This window comes from Sapajus apella, unplaced genomic scaffold (genome assembly GCF_009761245.1).
Source record: "Sapajus apella isolate SASKATOON/1434 unplaced genomic scaffold, GSC_monkey_1.0 scaffold226, whole genome shotgun sequence".
Classification (NCBI taxonomy): Eukaryota; Metazoa; Chordata; class Mammalia; order Primates; family Cebidae; genus Sapajus; species Sapajus apella.
In genome coordinates this window covers 494,425-517,695 of record NW_022437166.1, presented here as the reverse complement: position 1 = coordinate 517,695, position 23,271 = coordinate 494,425, and the positions used below count along the sequence as shown (strand labels likewise).

Genomic DNA, 23,271 nt, shown 5'->3' with positions numbered 1-23,271 from the left:
GTATTGCTGCCTCTAAGCCAGACCTGATCACCTGTCTGGAGCAAGGAAAAGAACCTTGGAATGTGACGAGACATGAGACGGTAGCCGAACCCCCCCCTCCATAGGTAGGTGAGAGTGAAAGTGAGTACAGCTGACGACACAGATGAGATGTCCAAAGTAGGAAAAAAAAAAAAAAAAAAAAAGCCAGTTCTTAAAATGATTTGGAAATCTGTGTTTGAAAGGAAATAGTTTCTGGAAAGGCTGAATTTTTTAAATTCAGCTCTCACATAGAAGCATCTTGTCTTATGTTTTTAAAATCTCTAAAGATTTTACTTTCCCTTCAGTGATCTTCCTTCAGGTTTACAGTGACAGCCAAAGTTGTCTTTGTGGCATGTGAGAGACTGTAAAATCTGACTGCTTTTTCATTGTTTTTGAAAACACACAGATATCTAAATAATTTTGAGAAACTTGATGTTAAACTCTTTTTTTTTTTTTTTTTTTTTTAAGACAGTTTTGCTTTTGTCACCCATGCTAGAGTGCAATGGCACGTCTCGGCTCACCCACAACCTCCGCCTCCCAGGTTCAAGTGATTCTGTCACAGCCTCCCTAGTAGCTGGGATTATAGCCATGTGCCACCACACCCAGCTAATTCTGTATTTTTGGTAGAGACAGGGTGTCTCTATGTTGATCAGACTGGTCTCAAAGACCTCAGGTGATCCACCCGCCTCGGCCTCCCAAAGTGCTGGGATTACAGACGTGAGCCGCACTGTGTCTGGCTGTTAAACTGTTATTTAAGTTGTCTTTTTACATCATGTCTAAAATGTGTGAGAGGAGTGGTTTCTGATCTATTGTTTTTTTGTTGCTAATTTTTCTGCACATTACATTCTGTTTTATTATAGTCTTGAAGTATAGTTTGAAATTATAAAGTATGATGTTCTACTGTCTTTTGTTTTTCAAGATTGCTTTGACTATCAAAGTTTATTGTAGTTCTCTGAATTTTTGAATTGCGTTTTCTATTACTGTAAAAAATACTGGAATTTGGATAGGGAGTTTATTGAATCTAGAGATCACTGTAGATAATATGGCACTTTAACAATATTCTTTCAGTCAATAGAAATTAAATGTTTTAAAATTTATTCTCCAGTTTTTTTATTGATGTATCTTTTATTTGAAAGATATTTAAGCTCCTTGGTTCAATTTTCTTAGAAATTTATTATTTTAGTGCTATTGTAAATAAGATAGCTTTCTGTATTTTAGCAGATAGTTTGTTATAATTTATACTTGTATGTTAATTTTCTTTTCTTTTTTTTTTTTTGAAATGGAGTCTTGCTCTTTTGCCAGGCTGGAGTGCAGTGGCGCAATCTGGGATCACCGCAACCTCCACCTCCTGGGTTTAAGCAATTCTCCTGCCTCAGCCTCCTGCGTAGCTGAGACTACAGGTGTGAGCCATCACGTCTGGATAATTTTTTTTTTTTTTTTTTGTATTTTGGCAGAGATGGGGTTTCACCATGTTGGCCAGGATGGTCTTGATCTCCTGACCTCGTGATCCGCCCACCTCGGCCTCCCTAAGTCCAGGGATTACAGGCGTGAGCCATTGCGTGTTAATTTTCTAGTTTGCTAATTTATTAACTGTAATTATTACTTTAATTAGTTTTTAATGTACTGTTTATGGTTTTTTATATATAAGATCAAATGACCTACAAAAGGCAACATTTTACTGTCTTCAATTTCAATGACTTAAAAACTTTTTTTTGACTAATTTTTATTACACATACTTCCAGTGCTGTTAAAATAGAAGATTGAGAATGGACTCAAAATCCTTTTGCATTGGTGTCTGTGAAATTGCAGTAGCAAACACCTCTTTGGGTTTTTATAAACTGCTTTCAAAAAGTAAAGATCTTTTGTTGAGCCCCCAGGGTGATGGCATGTCCTATGGGTTTGTAGTGTAGAGAGGTTGTAGTTTGGTCACAAAGGCTGCTGGGTCTGCATTAGGGTCAACTTTTAGTTGGCTTGTTACAATGGATTGGGTAGTTGTAATTCCCATTTTATTTTTTGACAGAGGGAATATTCTTCAGGACTTTGCTTTGTAGGGCAGACTCTCGGTTGGGTTTCTGCACTTGGGTCTGCGTATAGTAGGCTTTCTATTAGGATATAGTTGAGTTTGGCTTTCACTGTGTACCAGAGAGGATTTCCCAAGGTCACTGTGTGGCTTTCTATATAGGCAGAGCGTGCTCAGGGAGCTAAAACTGAGTCGTGGAACTTCTTCAGGGACCACAGTAAGGGCCAAGGTCTGCAGGCCTGCCAGCATAGCTATAAATGGGTATCTTCCTCCAGGCCTCTGGAAAGACAGGATTTCTCCCAGACTGTGGCTGGGAGGAGTTTGGGATGATTACAGAGTAAGTTCAGAATTCTGAGTAGGACCAAGTTTGGTGGGCCATGTTCTGGTCTGTAGCCAAGAACAGGGGTCCTGTAGTTTGCCACCAGAATGAAAGCCTGTCTTCTGACAAAAATGTTTCTCCATCTTGAGCATTAGCAGAGTTTCACAACCTTCTTCCTGGATCTCAAAGCTCTTTTAAGGGCTCTTATTTTGGAGATGGGGTCTTGCTACATAACCCAGGCTGGTCTTAAATTCTGGTCTGAATCAGTTCTCTGACTTAACCGCCCGCCTCAGCCTCCCAAAATGGTGGGATTACAGGTGTGAGCCACCGTGCCCAGCCCAGTATAAGTTTCTTAATATAAGTTTATTGTGTTTTTTGGTTTTACAATTTTAGAGAATCTGCAATTCTTTTTGTACACATATGTAAGTGTGGGGTTTAAGAGATAAATCAGCTGTATGTCTATTACAATCTGATTATATATGTGTGTGTGTTTTTATCTATAAATATGACCCCAATTTTGGTTATGGCTAATCTTGTATATATTTTTTTCTTAGCTGTATATATACATTTAAATAATTTTCTGAAAGAGACTTACTGTTATGTTTTTAATTATTTGATTCTTGGGTCTTATTTTCTCTGTATCTTTTTGATTTTTGTATTGATATGCTTTTACTTATTTCTTATTTCTAATTCACTTGTGTATCTATACAGATTTTATTTTGTGGTATCTTGGGGTCACACAAAACTTCTGTAAGAAACAACAATATATTTTTAATTTGGTACAAAATAAACTTCAGTTGAATAAAAAAATTCTTGCTCATTACATCTGCCCTGAAGTTTGTCATTGATGTTGCTAATTATGTTTTTATATTTATTTACAGATATTTATAATATCTGTGCTCTTATTTTTCAAAATTTTCGAGAATAATTTAAATGTTTTCTGTACCATTATGATAATGCCACAAGATTCTATTTTTGTGTATGTGCATATCTTTCCCAAAAAATACGTATTTTTATTTGATTACGTGTTGTTTTCCTGAATCCTTTTAAAGAAATTGCTTTCAGCATCTTTTATATGTAGGGCACATGCAGTGCCAATATACTTGCAGAATTTGGTGGTTTTGAAAGGTTTTTTTCTTTTTCTTTGGAAGGACAGATTTGTTGATGGTATCATTCTCACTTGCTAGCTATTGTTTCTTTTTTTCAGAATTTTGTGTCACACGGTTTCTTTCTGGTCTGCAAAATTTTTGTTGATAATTCATTGGTTATATCATAAGAGTATGTTTGTAAATGACACATTACTTTTATCTTGCAACTCCCAAGACAGTGATTTTTGAAAATGTGGTTATATATGTATTTGTTATAAATGTTTTTGTATATATCTAATTTGTTTAACTTTTTTTTTTAACATTTTTTCTTTTAGGATTTTCCAGTTATTATTTATTTTTCTATTTTTTTACCTCCAAAATTTTAAAAAATATTTTAGACATTTTTGTTTGTATTCTCATGTTTCTGATTTTCTGTAGTGGTCTGTGTTTATTTTTCACTCATTGCATATTACTCTATTATCAGTGTTTAAAGTTAATGTGTACATCTTTTCAATGGTTTCTTTCTGAAAAATTATATTTTTGATGAAATTTTATTGCCCCGTTTTGTATAATCTTTTGATTATACAAATTTTGTATAATTGTAGATTATAGATTGAGATTTGGACATTAAAAGAAGTCACCTGTCACAGTTTTTAAAATTTTTTTTTTTTTTTTTTCTGACAAAGTCTGAAATTTATGTTGGCTAGAGATTCTGGGAGTTTCTCAAACATGTTCTTAGGATGTCCCTTGTCTAAAATTTTGTGTTTAGTTATTAGTTAAAGGAGTTTATGTTTCTTCTTCTTCTTCTTTTTTCTTTTTTTTTTTTTTTTTACAGAGTTTTGCTCCTGTCACCCAGGCTGGAGTGCAGTGGCATGAAATTGTGTTGGTGAGAAATCATAGAAATATGAATAATGTGACAAAACCTTTAAATGGTTGTCACACTCAATTGTAGGTAAAGTAATTCATACTGGAGAAAACTTCTGCAAGTGTGAACAATATGCCAGAACTTTTAAGCAATGTTCACACCTTATTGCACAGGAAAGCATTTATACTTGAGAATATACAACTATAAAGAAAGGTAAAAAGTGGTTAATATCTGCTCTCATCTTACTCAACATCAGAGAGTTTATACTTAATTAAAGCATTAAAAATGCAACCACTGTCAAAAGATTCTTTAGAAAATATAAGGCTTTAATGTGTTGAAGAGAATTTATTTCAAAGACAAACATTACAAATATAGAGTTGTAGTGACTTACTTGTTAACACAGATCGTGTTATACTCATTTTGTATTAGAGGCAAACCCTGAAGAAATGGTACAATTTTTGTTCAACATCAGAGAACTTACATCAAAGACAAACTTTGGAAATATAATACATTTGGGAAAAAAATTTATTTTAGAAACTACAGCTTAGAAAACTCCAGAGAATTTATACTAAAATATATTTTTTGCAGATACAGGAAATAAGAAAAAAAAAATCCAAAATCAAGTTTATGTAAATAGCAGAAATTTACATTAGAAATGTATACAGCACTGACACTTCAGACTTTACACTATACCAGAGTTCTGAGTTTAGAAAATAATCCAAAACTAAAGTTGTTAGAAAAATTATTTGTATGTAACTTTAAAAGTAGAAGATTTTTTGGAGAGTTATAATTACAAGCATACTTTTTTTGGAAAGGTCACAGATTTTTCGAAAAGTAAATGTAATTAACTCTCAAATTACTTCATACAAATAATGTTGTAATTAACTGTCAAATTACTTCATGCTAAAGAAATTAGTTATTTTTTTTTTTTGAGACGGAGTTTCACTCTGTTGCCCAGGCTGGAGTGCAATGGTGCAATCTCTGCTTACTGCAACCTCCACCTCTCAGGTTCAAGTGATTCTCCTGCCTCAGCCTCCCAAGTAGCTGGGATTACAGGTGCACCTAACCACGACTGGCTAATTTTTTCATTTTAATAGAGCTGGGGTTTTGCCATGTTGACCAGGCTGGTCTTGAACACATGACCTCCTCAGGTGATCTGCCCAGCTTGGCCTCTCAAAGGGCTGGGATTAGAGGTGTTAGCCACTGTGCCTGGCCCATGCTGTTTTTTTATTCCTATTTTATTCATATATAAAAGTATGTGACCAATTGTTGCTGCATCAAAGATAGGAGAGATTATTTTTTATTAGGTGAACATTTATGATCTCTTCTATGAAAGAGTAAGGGACATTAAAATGTAAGATGCATGATAAAAATCTAAGAGGTTGTTTGTGGTTAACTTACAGTATTGAAAGATACATGAGGTAGGTGTCCAGAGTAATATTCTTCTGCATTACACTGAGAGACATTTTCAGTTTTAGTTAAAATTTAATTAAAATAAATGAGGGGGCCGGGCATGGTGTCTCAAGCCTGTAATCCCAGCACTTTGGGAGGCCGAGGCGGGTGGATCACAAGGTCAAGAGATCGAGACCATCCTGGTCAACATGGTGAAACCCCATCTCTACTAAAAATACAAAAAATTAGCTGGGCATGGTGGCGCGTGCCTGTAATCCCAGCTACTCAGGAGGCTGAGGCAGGAGAATTGCCTGAACCCAGGAGGTGGAGGTTGCGGTGAGCCGAGATCGCGCCATTGCACTCCAGCCTGGGTAACATGTGAAACTCCATCTCAAAAAAAATAAATAAATAAATAAAAATAAATGAGTAGTATATTTTACTAATTGTACTTTTATGAAACAAAGTGCAGTATATGTTAAAAATTTTAGATTACATGTGAACTTAATTTCTTTTTTCTTTGAGACAGGTTCTTACTCTGTTGCCCAGGCTGGAGTGCAGTGGTGCAATCTTGGCTCACTGCAACCTCCACCTCTCGGGTTCAAGCAATTGTCCTGCCTCAGTCTCCCAAGTAGCTGGGATTACAAGCACTTGCCACCACACCTGGCTAATTTTTGTATTTTTTAGTTGGGGGGGTGGGTTCACCATGTTGGTCAGGCTGGTCTCAAACTCCTGACCTTGTGATCTACCTGCCTAGGCCTCCCAAAGTGCTGGGATTACAGGCATGAGCCATCATACCCAGCCTGAACTTAATTTCTTAATCCATTTTTTCATGTTAAATATTGTGTATTCAATTAAGTCTTATTACTCCACTTTAACCTAGTTCCCCTTATTCAAGAGTATATAGGTAAAAGATGGTAACAGTACACTATTTGGTTAAATAATGGACTAACATCTCTAGTAATCTTTTTTGCCAGTGGCTTTAAACTGCAAATAAGTTAAGGAATATTGTTCCTGTAGGTAAAATTTTTATTTTTTTTTTACATTTAAATTTACTATTGTTAATTTTTCTGGGCACATAATATTTATGTTATATATGGCATATTCTGTTAGAGGCGTAAAATAATCATTAGGGCAAATGAAGGTATTTCTCACCTCTAGAATTTATTTTTTGTATTATGAACAATTCAGTTGTACAGTTTTATTTTAAAATGTACAATTAAATTGTTATTGACTACAAGGTCATCTTTATAATAATAAAAATTATATAAAAGTATAAATAAAATTTAAACATTTCTGAGTCCTGAATAAATACTTTTTAAAATTTCTTACATAGTTTTCTTTGAATATGTGGCCTGTCTGCTTGCAAACACATACAGACTTAGTTTTGATTTACATAGAGTTAAGTGCTGGAATTTCAGGGGTAAGCCACCACGCCTGGCCAGGTATCTAATTTTCTAGAAAACAAAAATCCTCGAGCAATTTGAGTTTGTCCGTCATCAGTTTCTGCTGGGTTTCAAAGATCCAGAAGTTTAGTGTTGTGTCAAGACAAAAATGGACACACCACAGAAGTTTAATCTAACCTTCATCCCAGAGTCTTCACAAACAGTCACCTAAGAAACTTACCCGGACGATTTAGGGGCCTCTCAAAACTTCTCTGAGACATTGATAAAAGAACCTTAATAAGCTGACTCTCAATGCCGGTACTGAATTCCCTTCCCCTCTACCAGAAGGTTCACTCCATCAGCAGTCTGCAGGCGCAGCAGTCCTCAGGGAAATGGGAGATGATTTGCCTTACAGGAGGAGAGGAGTAAGAACATCGCTGTCTGTGAAGAGAGAAAGGCTGGCAAGATTCAGATACATGTTATACTTGGCAGAGGTCCTAGGCAGCTTGAAAGAACGCTAACGAACACTGGGCTTGAGGAAGTTAAGAATGCATCAAGAAGAGGAATGTTCAAATGGCCCTGCAGTTTCTGCGAGTCTAGTGGATGGGGTCCTTCTGAGAATGCTAGAATAGGGAATTACGACACCAAGCCACTTCAGCCATAAACCTTATTCTTGCCCTTTTTTTTCCTTGCTGGTAATTTTATATAGCAGACCAAGAAAGCTACCCTCTGCTCATATGGATTACACACCAATAATTTTGATAATGAGTTCTAGGTTGTATTTTTCTTGTATCTTTTTCCCTACTATGATGCTAGCAATTTATAAGGGATCTGTGTAGTTTGAATGTATTTGGATAACTTTAGCTCTACTGTTTGATTTGACCCAAAGAAGCCAAGAGGATATAAGTATTCCCATGTGTTTAGAAGCACAAAGTCGGTGAGGTGAAACCCAGTATCAAGAACTTGAAGCAAAGTTACTTGTGGATAAAGAAAGCATTAGCTAGTTTGGTTAGAGCATAATAATTAGATTTTCTGGCTTTCAAAAATTTGGGTTGCAATAAGAGTAAAGTTTATGCTATTTTTACAGTTTTCAGTACAAAAAGGTGTTTACATAGAAACAATAAAGTTGACATTTGATTACCTTTTAAAAAAAAAACAACAAAAATCCTCAAAAATGCTCGATGCAAATCTATACTCTCTGCTTTTTGTTGAATTTATTACTGTAATATCTTATGGCTTATGTTTCAGAATCTCCCCATACAAATTCTGTTTTTACTTGTTTTTGTACTAATGCTACGGCCATAACTTACTTATATATATATATATATATATATATATATATATAGATTTGTAGTTTATGAAGCATTAATTACGTGAGCTGTTCTGTGATGATAAGAATGAGTTTAATTAAATTTAGTCATGGTCGGGGTGTGGTGGCTCACACCTGTAATCCCAGCACTTTGGGAGGCCAAGGGCTCCTCTCATGCCCTGTGCTGGGTTTAAAACATGCTGTCAAGTATCAAAGTGCCTATGGTTATGACTGACACATGAGAAAAACAGCACAAAAACTTTTTTTTTTTTCTTTTTTTTTTTTTTGAGAGGAATCTCACTCTGTTGCCCAGGCTGGAGTGGCACAATCTTGGCTCACTGCAACCTCTGCCGCCCAGGTTCAAGCGATTCTCCTACCTCAGCCTCCTGAGTAGCTGGGATTACAGGCGCCTGCCACGTCGACTGGCTAAAAAAAGCTATTTTTTTATACTATTCAGCCAAGTTTATGGCAAAGAGATATTTGAAATATTATCTTTTTAAAAGGTTTTAAAAATACATTATCTTGAAAGATAAACTGGATTTATTCTGTAAAAACATTTAATGATTATTGATTGTGCCAATTTGTTTAGATAATTACTAGGGAAGCTGTGTAAGTCATGAGAAAGTTTTATACATAAATGTAGCAAACAAACATGACAGTGCCTGCTGTGTAACAGATGCTCCATAATAAGATTCCTGCTAAAATTATTTTGTAACTTCAAGTCAGGTAGAAAATATCAAAGGTGAACAAATAACATTGGTTTTTCATGTTCAGAGGACTTCTTTCGAGGCTGCAAAGCTGAATTTTGAATTTTGCTGAATTTAAAAGGGAATTCTGCTTCATTTATTTCCTAATTATTATTATTATTATTTTTTTTTAATGTATATTCCAGCAAGGTATACATCATAGCCCTTCTTTTTCTGTGTTATGGCTACAGTTTTCACTGTTTTCTTCATGCTGTGTCATTTTACGTGGTATTTTGTGGGTTTTGATGAGAACTTTGGTATTTTTTAATGCACTGAAAAACTGGTTTATACTGGAGAGTTTGCTTATCAATACAACTTTCAGATCAGTTAAGATAAAAGGCATTCACTGTCCACAGCCAAGAGGATTAAATGAGTTAGCATGGTGCGTCTTTGTTTGCAAAAAGAAAAAATATTGTTTGTAAGAGAAAAGTCTTACTAGATTCTTATCCAAAGTGTGTGTGACGAATATAAAAATCAGCTAGAAAATATATCACAGAAATTCAAATTTAAAGAGAGTTATGGTAAGTGAACCATATTTATTTATTTATTTATTTTAATGATGGAGTCTCACTCCGTCACCCAGGATGGAGTGCTAGTGGAACAATCTGGGCTTACTGCACCCTATGTCTCCCAGGTCCAAGCGATTTTTCCTCAGTCTCCTGAGTAGCTGGGATTACAGGCACCTGCTATCATGCCTGGCTAATTTTTGTATTTTGTAGAGACGGGGTTTCACCATGTTGGCCAGGCTGGTCTCCACTGCCTCAGCCTTCCAATGTGCTGGAATTATAGGTGTGAGCCACCACACCTGGCATAAAGTTAATTTTTTATGATATAGCACAACTCACATTTTTAGGCAGAATCTTCTGTTTTTCAATTCAGTGGTTACAGTTTCATGACTCAGTTTTGTCAAAAATCTCATAAGCTTCATACTAGCAGCGCCCTTTGGTTCCCATAGTACACAGAATCTAACAACCAAATACTGACTGACTGCTGTATGAATGGCCAGAAATGCCTACTCCAGGGCTCAGGGCGTGAAAAGCATGGTTAACATTTTTGTGGTGAGATCACATAAAATTGTCTTAGCATTTTTCAAACATAACATGCAATATTATAAACTATAGTCACAGTGCTGTACAATCTTGAACTTACTCCTATCCAGCTATAATTATGTATTCTTTGACAGACATCTTTCCAGTTCCCCATTTTTTTCTAAATACCTTGGCATCTGGTGGTCACCATTTTGATCTCTACATCAATGAGATTTAAGTTTTTTAGAATCGATGCGTAAGTGAAATCATGAGATACTAATCTTTCTGTGGCTTCTTATAACTAATGCCCTTCAGGTTAATCCATGTGATTGAAAATAATAGAATTTTCTTTTAAATATAAATAGTATTCCATTGTGCATATGTATCATATTGTCTTTATTTGCTCATTAGATGTTGAACTGTTGATTGTATCATGTGGCTGTTCTGAAGAGTGCTGCAAACAACATAAAAGTGTAAATATTTCATCATTCTGATTTTGTTTTGAATATATATCCAATAGTGCAATTGCTAGATTACATAGTAGTTTGATTATAAATTTTTTTTTTTTTTTTTTTGAGATGGAGTCTCCTTGTTGTCCAGGCTGGAGTGCAATGGTGTGATCTCTAACTTTCAAGTTCAAGCAATTCTCCTGCTTCAGCCTCCAGAGTAGCTGGGATTACAGGAATGTGCCACCACGTCAGCTAATTTTGTATTTTTAGTAGAGGTGGGATTTCTTCATGTTCATCAGGCTGATCTCCAACTCCCAACCTCAGGTGATCCACCCACCTCTGCTTCCCAAAGTGCTGGGATTACATGCGTGAGCCACCACGCCAGGCCGATTTTAAGTTTTTTTGAGTAATCTATATTTTGTTATTCATAATGGCTGTCCTCATTTACATTCAGATCAACAGTGTGCAAGCATTTTTTTATTGACTTCTTTACCAACTGAGGCTTTTTTCATTTATTTATTTATTTATGAGACGGAGTCTTGCTCTGTCATCCAGGCTGGAGTGTAATGGTGCAATCTCAGCTCACTGCAACCTCCACCTCCTGGGTTCACGCAGTTCTCCTGCCTCAGCCTCCTGAGTAGCTGGGATTACAGGTCTCTTCCACCACGCCCAGCTAATTTTTTGTATTTTTATTAGAAATGGGTTTTGGCCATGTTAGCCAGGCTGGTCTTGAACTCCTGACCTCAGGTGATCCACTGGCCTTGGCCTCCCAAAGTGCTGGGATTACAGGCAAGATCCACCAAACCTGGCCTTTTTTTTGTTTGTTTTTTTTTGTAAAAGTCATTCTAATAAGTGTGTTGATATAATCGATATTTTTTTGTGGGGGGTGGGCTTGCTTTCCCTAATAAGAATTGACATTTGGCATTTTTAAATATATCTGTTTGTCATATAGATGTATTTTCTTAAAAAAAAAATGTATGCTTTTTGCTCATTCTTAATAGTGTCTTCTTTTTTGTTGTATGGTCATTTAAGTTTCTTATATATTTTTGATATTAACCCCTTGTCTCACTTTTTAGTTAACCTGTTGATTGTATCATATTCTGTGCAGCAGCATTTTAATTTGAAGTATTCTCTTATTTTTCCTTTTGTTCCCTGGGATTTTGAGTTTAAATACAGAAAGTCATTCCCAACCAATTTTATGGGTTTTTTTTTTTTTTTTTTTTTTGTGGTTTTTTTTTTGTAGTAATAGTTTCAGAGTTTCAAGCCTTACATTTAAGTGTCTAATTTATTTTGAGTGGATTTATTTTTCTTTTTTTAGATGGAGTCTCCCTCTTCTGCCAGGCTGGAGTGGAGTGGTGAGATCTTGGCTTGCTGCAACCTCCCCCTCCAGGATTCAAGTGATTTTCCTGCCTCAGTGAGAGTACAGGTGTGCACCACCACACCCAGATGATTTTTTGTTCTTTTTAGTAGAGATGGGGTTTCACCGTTTTAGTCAGGATGGTCTTGATCTCCTGACCTCGTGATCTACCCACCTTTTCTTTAAGAGAAGAGAGTATTGGCGTGGTGCTGTGGCTCACACCTGTAATCCCAGCACTTTGGGAGGCTGAGGTGGGTGGATCATGAGTTCAGGAATTCAAGACCAGTCTGGTCAACATAGTGAAACCCCACCTCTACTAAAAAAACAAAAATTAGCCAGGTGTGGTGACATGTGCCTGTAGTCGCAGCTACTTGGGAGGCTGAGACAGAATTGCTTGAAACTGGGAGGTGGAGGCGGCTGTGGTAAGCTGAGATTGCACCACTGCACTCCAGGCTGGGCAACAGAGCGAGATTCTGTCTCAAAAAAAAAAAAAAGAAAGAAACAAAAGAAAGCATTGTTCTCTACTCTCAGGAAACTTTTAGTCTGACTTCATAAAATTCTCACACAGTCTTAAAAAGACATACCTCTAAATTCTACAGGCCTATTACCACAAAGTGACCATTATCTGAATTTTGTGTTATCATTTACGCAATTTTATCTATGAACAATACACATTTTAGTGTTGCCTTTTTTTTTTGACACATATATATATGTATATGCTAGCATAAGTTATCTATGCCTTGCTTTTTTATTATATATATATTTTCCTATTTTTCCATGTTGCTTTGCATAGCTATGGTGATTTTATATGCCTTTAGAAGTAGTATTGTATTTATTTATGTTTCCTGGGTTAGATTAGTGTCTTTAACAGTTAGAAGAGCAGTCTCAGAGTACCTGTGTAACCTTGGGCAAGTTTCTTAACCTCTCTGATTCCTCTGTTACTTAGAGATAATAACATGGCAGTGAAATCCGTGTTGTTGTTTGAATGTAATAACAAAGTAGATACAGTTATATTAAGAACAATAAAAACACCTGTACCCAGGCCTGCTCCCACACTGTGGAGTATACCTTCATTTTCTGTAAATCTCTTCATTCCTTCCTTGCTTTGTGCATTTTTTCAATTCTTTCTTCATTCAAGATGCCAAGAACCTAGACATCCTCCACTGGTAACATATTTAGACAAGCCAGTCAGGAGAAATTGCAGGAGAAGGTGAATTCAGAAGCTGTTGGTAGCCATATTTTCTGCATGGGGATTCAAGAAGCAAAGGATGTAATCTGCAAAGAGAGATGAACAAGGCAGTCATGAAGGGAGCAATGAGATAATATTGTAAATTATTATTATGGGCAGAGTCATCCCACGAAGCCTCATAGAATCTGGATGACCCATAACTTGCTCTTAAATTATGTCTTATAGAGAAAAATGGAAATATATAAAAGCCACTGCCAAGGAAATGACAGAATATCACAGTGATGAATATATCAAATTTCTATGGTCAGTAATATCAGATAACATGTCTGAGTATAGTAAGGAGATGGAGAGATTTAATGTTGGAGATTGTCCAGTGTTATTGGACTCTTGAGTTTTGTTAGCTCTTAATTGGCAGTTCAGTTGCTGGGGCCGTGAAGTTAAACAGACAACAGACTGACATGGCTGTTAATTGGGCTGGAGGATTACATCATGCTAAGAAATCAGAAGCATTAGGATTCTGTTAATTGTGGGGGTCTGTCCTGCAGACCCCGATTCTGCAACAGATGAATAAAGAGAGTACAGTGAATGAGTGCAGTAGGGGGTCATGTGCTTCCCACAGAGTGAGATAGTAGCTACACGACATCCACTAGTTCTTTTCCCTTGCATTTATTCAGTATAGATTTGACAACAAAGGCTTTGAGTAAACACATTTGTGGATAATTAACATGGTTAAGAGAGCAGTTCTTCAAAAGATTAAAGCTCATTTACTGATGCCCAGAGCAAACACCATTAAAGGATAACCTCCCTGGTCGACCTCCTCCTGAGAGGGCCATCTAGCTCAAAGGTTACATGAGTAAACAAGCTAGTTAGAATGTGGGAGTTTATCTAATTATTTGACTAAAGGGACAAGGCTGCCTTCAGCCAAGTAATAAAAAACGCTTAGGCCTTCCAAAGGGGTTTGTAACTATATTCTATAACTTTAATATTTCTGCCACCATCCTGAGTGAACCCCAACAGTTAATGATATTGTGCTTGCCATCCTTGAATTATTAAAGTATCATCAGAGAGTCATATATATTGATACAGATATTCATCATGGTGATGGTGTTGAAGAAGCTTTTTATACAACAGAACATGTAAATGAAGGTATCATTCCATAAATATGGGGAATTCTTTCCTGGCTCAGGAGACTTGAGGGATATTTGTGGCAGGAAAAGGCAAATACTATGCTGTCAATTTACCAATAAGAGATGGTATAGATGATAAGTTATATGGGCAGATATTTAAGCCTATTATCTCAAGGGTGATGGAGATGTATCAACCTAATGCTGTGGTATTACAGTGTGGTACAGACTCTATCTGGTGATAGACTGGGTGGTTTTGATCTAACAGTAAAAGGTCATGCTAAATGTGTAGAAGTGGTAAACATTTTAAACTTACCATTACTGATGCTTGAAGAAGTTGGATACACAATTCATTGTGTTGCTCAATGTTGGACATATGAAACTGCTGTTGCCCTTGATTGTGAGATTTTCAGTGAGTTGCCATATAATGATTAGAGTATTTTGGACCAGACTTCAAACTGCGTATTAATGCTTCAAACATGACAAACCAGAATACTCCAGAATATATGGAAAAGATAAAACAGCATTTTTCTGGAAATTTGCACATTACCTCATGCACCTGCTGTCCAGATGCAAGCTATTCCAGAAGATGTTCATGAAGACAGTGGTGATAAAGATGGAGATGATCCAGACAAGAGAACTTCTATTTGAGCATCAGACACGCATCGCAAGCTTGTGATGAAGAGTTTTCAGATTCTGAGGATGAAGGAGAAGGAGGTCAAAAAACTGTGGCTGACTATAAGAAAGGAGCAAAGGAGGCTAGAATTGAAGACGATAAGAAATAGAGGACAAAAAAGCAGATGTTAAAGAAGAAGATAAAACTAAGGACGAGTGGTGAAAAAACGAATATCAAAGGCACCAAATCAGAACAGCTCATTAACCCCTGAATTTGACAGTCTCAGTAATTTCATAAAATCATTAAAAAGAGAAAATACTGAAAGAAATTTTTTTGTTTTTGAAGACTTCTGGCTTCATTTTATACTACTTTGACATGGACTTATTTTCAAATGGCTTTTTTATTTTTGTTTTTCTTGGCAAGTTTTATTATGAGTTTTTCTAATTATGAAGCAAAATTTCTTTTCTCCACTATGCTTTATGTGATAGTATTTAAAATTTATGTGAGTTATGTCAGAAAAAATCTATTACAGAAGTAATTGACTTTTCTGAGCTGACTTATCTTTTGTAATTATCTTTATTAAAAAAGTTGTACTAAAAGAATAAAAACATTACAAAAGACAAAAGAACATTTATAGATACATTCAAGACTTAAACATATTTTTAAAAATTTTGCCGGGTCCGGTGGCTCAAGCCTGTAATCCCAGCACTTTGGGAGGCTGAGGTGGGTGGATCACGAGGTCAAGAGATAGAGACCATCCTGGTCAACACGGTGAAACCCCGTCTCTACTAAAAATACAAAACATTAGCTGGGCATGGTGGCGCTTGCCTGTAATCCCAGCTACTCAGGAAGCTGAGGCAGGAGAATTGCCTGAACCCAGGAGGCGGAGGTTGCAGTGAGCCGAGATCGTGCCATTGCACTCCAGCCTGGGTAACGAGAGCGAAACTCCGTCCCCCCAAAAAAAAAATAAAAAATAAAAATAAAATAAAAATTTTATGTTACTAAATTTGAAAATTTAGATAAAATTACCTTTGTTTTTCTAGAAAAGTATGTGACAAAAACTGAGGAAAAAATTTAAAATAGAAAAATAACAAATTTTGTTTTTAATTTTACATACCTAAAAAGCACATAAATTATAAAAGAACAGTTTGATGAATTTTTACAAAATGTATATACCATGAACCCAGAGTGTGAATAATCTGAATACTCTCCCTTCTTATTCTCCTTTTTAATCACTGTTCCACCAAGAGAAACTTATATCCTGGCTTTTTATATGATAAATAATATTTGCCTGTTTTTGAACTCTAAATAAATAAATACAATAAGGTCTCATTTTTGGCCAGCTGCTTTTGTTCACCATTGTTTGTGAGGCTGATCTCTGTTGCTGCCTGTGGTTTGGATATTTATTCATCATATGTGACATCATATAAATCATATAAATAAACTACAATTTATTCAGCTGTTCCTGAACATTTTGGTAATTTTCCAGATTTTTCAGTGCTTCTATAGATCATCTTATGCATTCTTAAAGATAAATTTGTGTGATTATGTAGATATTTTACCATAAATATAATTAAAATATATTTCTATCTTCAGCTTTTGTAGGCACAGGCAAGCCCTCTTCCAGAATGTAGTACCAACTTATACGACCAGCACTATATGAGGGATTATTTATTACCTAATTGTCTTTATTTTCCAAACTCTACAATGTAAACTTTGTAAAGTCAGAGGCCTTTAATTTCATTCACCCTTGCATTTGCAATTTTTAATTAAATAAATTTTATTTGACTCTGAAGCATTTATTTTCTTAAAAATAACTGTAGTAAAATTGATATATTTATCCTTCTCTGAGCATTTTTTTCCTACAGCTCTGTCTTCTTTACATATAAGATTTGTGTGCCAAAATTTTTTTTTCTTATTTTGACCATTCTCAGTAAGGGTCATTTCACCCCAGAAGATACTGTAACCAAGCAGGTGCAATTTCAGCATGATCTTGAAAAAGATAGGCCTTGACTGATCAGGTGAGCTTTAAGCAATTGAAAATAACTACCTTCTAAATATGTATAATTTACATTTTAATTTATATGCCATTTATGTATATAACATTTATTAAGCTGTAATATTTACAGTCAATTTCTCAAAGCTCAAGAAACACACATACTCACAACATCCTATTACAAGATTCAATATTTCTTCTTTGCTGGGTCCAGGTATGAGAGGCATCACTGTGCCTATGAGCTGGATCCAGAAATAAGACATCACACCTGTGGTAAGATCCACATATTATAGTCACAATACAACCTGTGAGCTGTATCCACAAGTGAGACTCATACCCTCAGCAGTGGGCTCTGTCCATGTGTGAGGGTGATAATCCTGTCAGCTGAGTGTGCACAGAAGAGTCACAATGTCAACTTTGTATGGGGTCCCGTTATAAAACTGTGAAACCTAAGGGCTTTATGTTATATGCATAAGGGTGGTAATCTCAGAACTTTCTGCAAGCAGAAGACTCAGGATCTTACCCAATGCCATAAGCCCAGCTACAAAAATCAACACCTCTCTATTGGCTAAATTCAAGTATGAGAGTCATTATTGCACCTGTGAGCTTGGTCCAGAAATGAGCCATCATCACATTGCTGAATTTACACGTGATATTCACAACTCAACTGGACCATGTCCATGTGTAAGAGTGACAGTTCTAATTGTTAGCTGGGTGTGCCTATGGGATGCACAATCTCACCCATGTGCTGGGTCCTGTTAGGACACTCTCTGTGTCACCCAAAGGTGTTAGAGGATATGCATGAGTATCATCACCTTCTGTGACATTACAAGTAGGAAACAGAAGACCTTACCCATTCCCCTTATTTTAGCCATTAGAGTAAAAGTCTTTTCTATCAGTTGGGTCTGATTATGCCTGTGAGCTAGGCCTAGGTATGTCACAATCCCATCTGTGGGAAGAGACCAGACAGGAGAGTTACATTGCTTGAATGTTGGTCTAGGAATATTTCAGTAACCCCCTGCATTCAGGGTCCTGGCAAGAAAGTCACATTACTTCAGTGCCGAGCTCGGCAATATATCACAATTCCTCTGTGGCAGGGCCACATTACCTGGGTCCTGTGCAAAGCAGTATTTCACAATTAACTATATTTACAGGGCTCAGGAAGGAGAGGAAAGTCACATCATGTAGGTTCTAGCCTATTGGATAGGTCACAATGCCTTTTTTGGCAGAACTCAGGCAGCAGAGTCACATCATTTAGATGTAGGGCCCAGCAATATGGCGAAATCCTCATTGACATCAGGGCCCATGCAGGAAGAAAGAATCCTATCACCTACGTGTCAGGCAAGGAATATGTCACAATCCACCTGTTGACTGAGATCTGGCCCAGGGTGATGTCTCCTGAGCACTAACTTCAGCAATATGTCACAGTGCCCTCTGTGCTACAGGCCAAAGCAGAAATACCACATCACCTAGGTGCTATGCCTAGCAATATGTCACTATTTATTCTGTGGGCAAAGCCTAAGCAAAAGAATTACATCATCTAGGTGATGAGCCCCATGATATGTCACAATGCTTCTTTTGTGTAGGACCCAAGCAGAAGTGAAAAGTCACATCATTGTGTCTTAGGCCTAGGAATATGTCACAATGGCTGGTGTAAGCAGTGCTTAGGCAGAAGAGTCCCATTACCTAGGTGCTGGGCCCGGAGATACATGGAAATCTTCCTGGGCAGAGCACAAGCAGGTGAGGAAGGTCACATCACTTAGGTGGTAGGCCCAGAGATATGTCACAATTCCCCCTTTAAGCCAGGCCAATGCAGAACAGTCACATAACCTAGGAGATTGTCCCCACACAATGTCACGTTGCCCCTTGTAGATAGTACCGTGGTAGACGTTGAAAATCACATTACCTAAGTGCTGGTCTCAGTGATATCTTACCATTCTCTTTTAGGATAGAGTCCAGGCCGGAGAGGAGGGTCACATCACCCATGTCACCATTCTCTTTTAGGGCAGGTCCCAGGAGAGTCACATCACTAAGTTGCTGGGTTCCGTGATGTGTCAAAATCTCCCCTATGTACAGGCCCCTGGCAGGAGATAAAAGTGATATGGTTTGTCCATGTCCCCACCCAAATCTCACCTTGAATTTTAATAATCCCCACATGTCAAGAGCAAGGTCAGGTAAATATAATTGAATTACTGAGTTGGTTCACCTACACTGTTCTTGAGGTAGTAAATAAACCTCATGAGATCTAATGGTTTTATAAAGGAGAGCTCCCCTGCACAGGCCTTTATGCCTGCCGCTATGTAAGATGCCTATTGCTCTTCCTTCATCTTTTACCATGATTGTGAGGTCTCCTCAGCCATGTGGAATTGTGAGTCAATTAATCCTATTTGTTTTATAAATTACCCAGTCTTAGTATGACTTTATTAGCAGTATGAGAACAGACTAAGTCACATTTTTAGTTGATGAGCCCATACATATATCACATTGCCCTCTGTGGGCAGGGTCCATGCAGTAGAGTCAAACCACTTAAGTGCTGGGTTTTGTAACAATCACAGCTGTGGGCAGCACCTATTCAGAAGAGGATAGCCACTTCACCCAGGTGATGGGGCCAGAGATATGTCACAATGCCCTTTTGGGGCAAGGCCCAGGTAGTAAAGGAGAGTCATGTCACCTAGGTCTGAGGCCCAGTGATATTTTATATATATATACACACACACACACACACATTATATATATATATACACACACACACACACACATATATATATATATATATATAGTATATAAGGCACAGAAAAAAGTCATATCATCTAGGTTCTGGGTTCAGTGATATGTCACAATTTTTTCTATGGGCAGGGCAGAGGGAGAAGAGTCACCTCACCTACATGTTCACTACAGTGATATGTCATGATTTTCCCTAAGAATAGGGTTCTGGCAGGTAAAAAGAGTACCATTACTACCATTACTTAGGTAATGAACACAAAGATATGTCACGATGCCTTTTGTGGGCAGGCAAGGCCAAGCAGGAGAGTAACATCCCCTGGGTCCTGGGCTGAGCAACAAGTCACAGTCTTCCTTTGGGCATTGCCCAGGCATAAAAAAGGAGAGTTACATTATCCAAATACATGTCACAATTTACCCTAAAAGCAAGGCCCAGGAAAAAAAAATAGAGATACATCACCTAGATGCTGGGTCCAGTGATATGTTAATGCTGGGTCCAGTGATATGTTACATTCTCTTCTGCCAGCCAGAACACATCACCTGGGTGATGGATGCAGACATGTCACACTGTTCTCCATAGGCAGAGCCTGGGTAGGAGAGTTAAAATCATCTGGGTTCAAGGCCAAGCTGCATGTCACAATGACCCCTATGAGCAGGGCTCAATCAGGAGAAAAAGGTCACATTATTTAGCTGTTGAACACAGTAATATGTCACAATACCCACTGTGGGTGGGTCAAGAAAGAGGAGAAGCATTACATCACCTAGGTGATGAGCCCAGTCACATGACATATTTCCCACTGTGGGGAGGGCCCAAAGAGGAGGGGAGAGTCACATTACCTAGGTGCTGGGCCTAGCAACATGTAACTCTACTGCACTGAGCAGATTTCCAGGAGAGGAAAGTAACATCATCTAGTTGCTGGGCTCGGCAATATGTTACCATTCATACTGTGGATGAGGTCCAGGCAGTAGAGGAGAATCAAATCACCTAAGTTCTCGGTTCAGTGATATGTCATAATTCCCCCTGAGGGAATGACCCAGGGATGAGAAGGGAGTCCCTTAATCTAGTTAATGTTCCCAGAGATATGTCACAATGTCTTTGTAGAAAGGACCCTAGAGGAAGAATCATATAACCTAAATGCTGGGATTAGCAATATGTCACAATATTTTCTGTTTGCAGATCCCAGGCAAAAGAAGAAAGTCACAGTATTTAGGTGCCTGGCCCAGGTATATGCTACAATTCCAATTTTGGGCTGGGCCAGGCAGGAAAATTAAATTACTAAGCGGCTGGATATGTCATAATCACATTTGTGGGAAGGTGCAGAGATGAGACGGGCAATCCTGTATATGTCCCAGCTCTACGTATGAGATTCAACGTCTGTGTGTTGGGTCCTAGTACATGAGTCACAAACTCAACAGTGAACTGAGTGTGTGCATGAGACCTCAATCTCACCAGCAGACTGTATCCCAGTAGGGACGCACAGAAGTCACCACAGGTGTGCTGAATCCAGGTTGGAGAGTCACTATCTCACTTGTGGACTGAATTTTTTTCTGATACAAAATTCCAAATTTTGACTGCCTCCAGGTATGAGATTTAGGACTTCAACAGTGTGCTATATTCAACTGGGAGGGTGACAATTCTCAGTCAGTGGGGTGTGCATACAAGAGTCACAATCTCATCAGTGTTCTGGGCCCTATTATGACACATTGTACAACATTGTACACATTGTAAAATATACACCTAAGAGCCACAATCTGCCCTGAGACCTCCATGCATGTATGGATTTACAATCTTATTACCCTAGAATCAGGTCTGGGATCAAACATCTCTCTTATTGGCTGGATCCAGGTATGAGAGTTATCACCGTTCAGGTGATCTGAGTCACCTTAATGTTGAGCGCTGCATTATGTTGCCATGCCCCCTGTATGCAGAACCCAAACAGAAAAGGATATTTACTTCACCTGGGTGCTAGGCCTAGTGCTATGTCACAGTCCCTAAAATGGGCAAGGCCCAGACATGAGAGGAGAGTTATATCACCTAGATGTTGGGCCCAGTGATACGTCACAATGCTCCCAGTGTGTAGGCACCATGCAGGAGAAAATAATCATATCACTCAGGTGCTGGGCCCAGAAATATTTCAAAATTTCCCTTGAGGGCAGTACCTAAGAAGGAGAGTTGTATCACCTAGATGCTTGATTTAACTAATGTCACTGTGTAGGCTTGGCCTACACAGGCAAGTGGAATTCCTCAAGTGCTAGACAAATGTATATGTAAAAATCACACATGCAAGAAGGTCCAGTGGTAAGATTTACAATTCTGCACGTGTCCCAGCTTTAGGTGTGAGAGTCAATACCTCCTGTGAGTTACAGGCAAGTACAGGACTCATCATCTCAATAGTAGATTGGATCTGTGCATGACAGTGCCAACCCCACCTAGGGGCTGTGTCCTGGTATGAAAGTAACAGACTCATGGGAGTGCTTAATTCTGGTCCAAGAGTCACCACCCAACCTGTGGATGGAATCCATGTATGAGAGTCACAATTTTAACTTTCAACTGCCTCTGGGTGTCAGATTCAGAATGCTGGTGTAACTCATGATTTTAACTGCTCCCCTAAGCCCAGTTGTGAGAGTCAACCTCTCCCTAATTTGCTACATTCAAGAATGAGACTCATCACTGTGTCTGTCAGCTGGATTCAGAAGTGAGTCACCATTTTACCTGTAGCTAGATCCACATGCAGGTCACAATTCTAACTGCAAACTGCATTTATATGTGGGATTTGGGACCTTAACATGTGTGTTGGCTGGGTGTGCATATGACAGTCACAGTCTCACCTCTGTGCTGAGCCCTGTTATGACACTCTCTGTAGCAACTGAAAGCTTATACAATATGCATGGGTATTGTAATTTTCTCTGACTTTCGTACAAGAAACACCCAGACCTAAGTCTAGCAAAGAGAACCAATATCGCTCCTATTTGCTGGGTTCAGGTATGATTGTCATTATTGCACCAGTGAGTTGAGCCCAGGTGGCTGTCACAATCTCACCTGTAGGCTAGGACCTGGTAGAAGAGTTACTTTACTTGGATGCTAGGACAGGAATATTTCAATCCTTGCTATAAGCAGGATCTAAGAAGAAGAGTCATATCAACTGGATTCTGCACCTAGTGATATGCCACAATCTTTACGTGGACAGGTCCAAGCAGAAAAGAACAATTACATTACTTAAGTGATGAGCCCAGCAATATGTAACAATGCCCAACGTGGTCAAGGCCCAGGCAAGAGAGGAGAGTCACATCACCTAGTTGCTGGTTCCCACAATATGTTGCAATTCCTACTGTTCGCAGGACTTAACAAAAGAAGTGAATCACAAAATTTAGGTGCTGGATTAAGGAATAGTTCACAATCCCCACTGTTGGCAAAGATCAGGCAGCAGAGAAGACTCAAATCACCGAGGTGCTGGATCCAGCAGTATGTCATATGTTCTTCTGAAGCTGGGACCCAGGCAGGTGAGAAGAGTCACTTCACCTAGGTGATTGACCACAAAATAAGTCACAATGTTTTATGTGGGGAGAATTAAGGCAGAACAAGCACATCACCTAGGTGCTGGGCCCAGTGATATGTCACCATCTTCTCTGTGCTGAAAGCCTTGGCCCAAGA

General features: G+C 38.0%; 1 protein-coding gene and 1 pseudogene across 2 annotated transcripts in view; both read left to right on the top strand.

Moving 5' to 3' along the window:
- LOC116544652 (zinc finger protein 726-like) overlaps positions 1-23,271 on the top strand; it is a 432,536-nt gene that overhangs the window by 107,440 nt on the left and 301,825 nt on the right. The gene's annotated exons all lie outside the window — the stretch shown is intronic.
- On the top strand, positions 13,328-15,214 carry LOC116544660 (annotated as a pseudogene). The gene is made up of 2 exons (XR_004265988.1): positions 13,328-13,685; positions 14,178-15,214. The product of XR_004265988.1 is annotated as a histone deacetylase 2 pseudogene (transcript).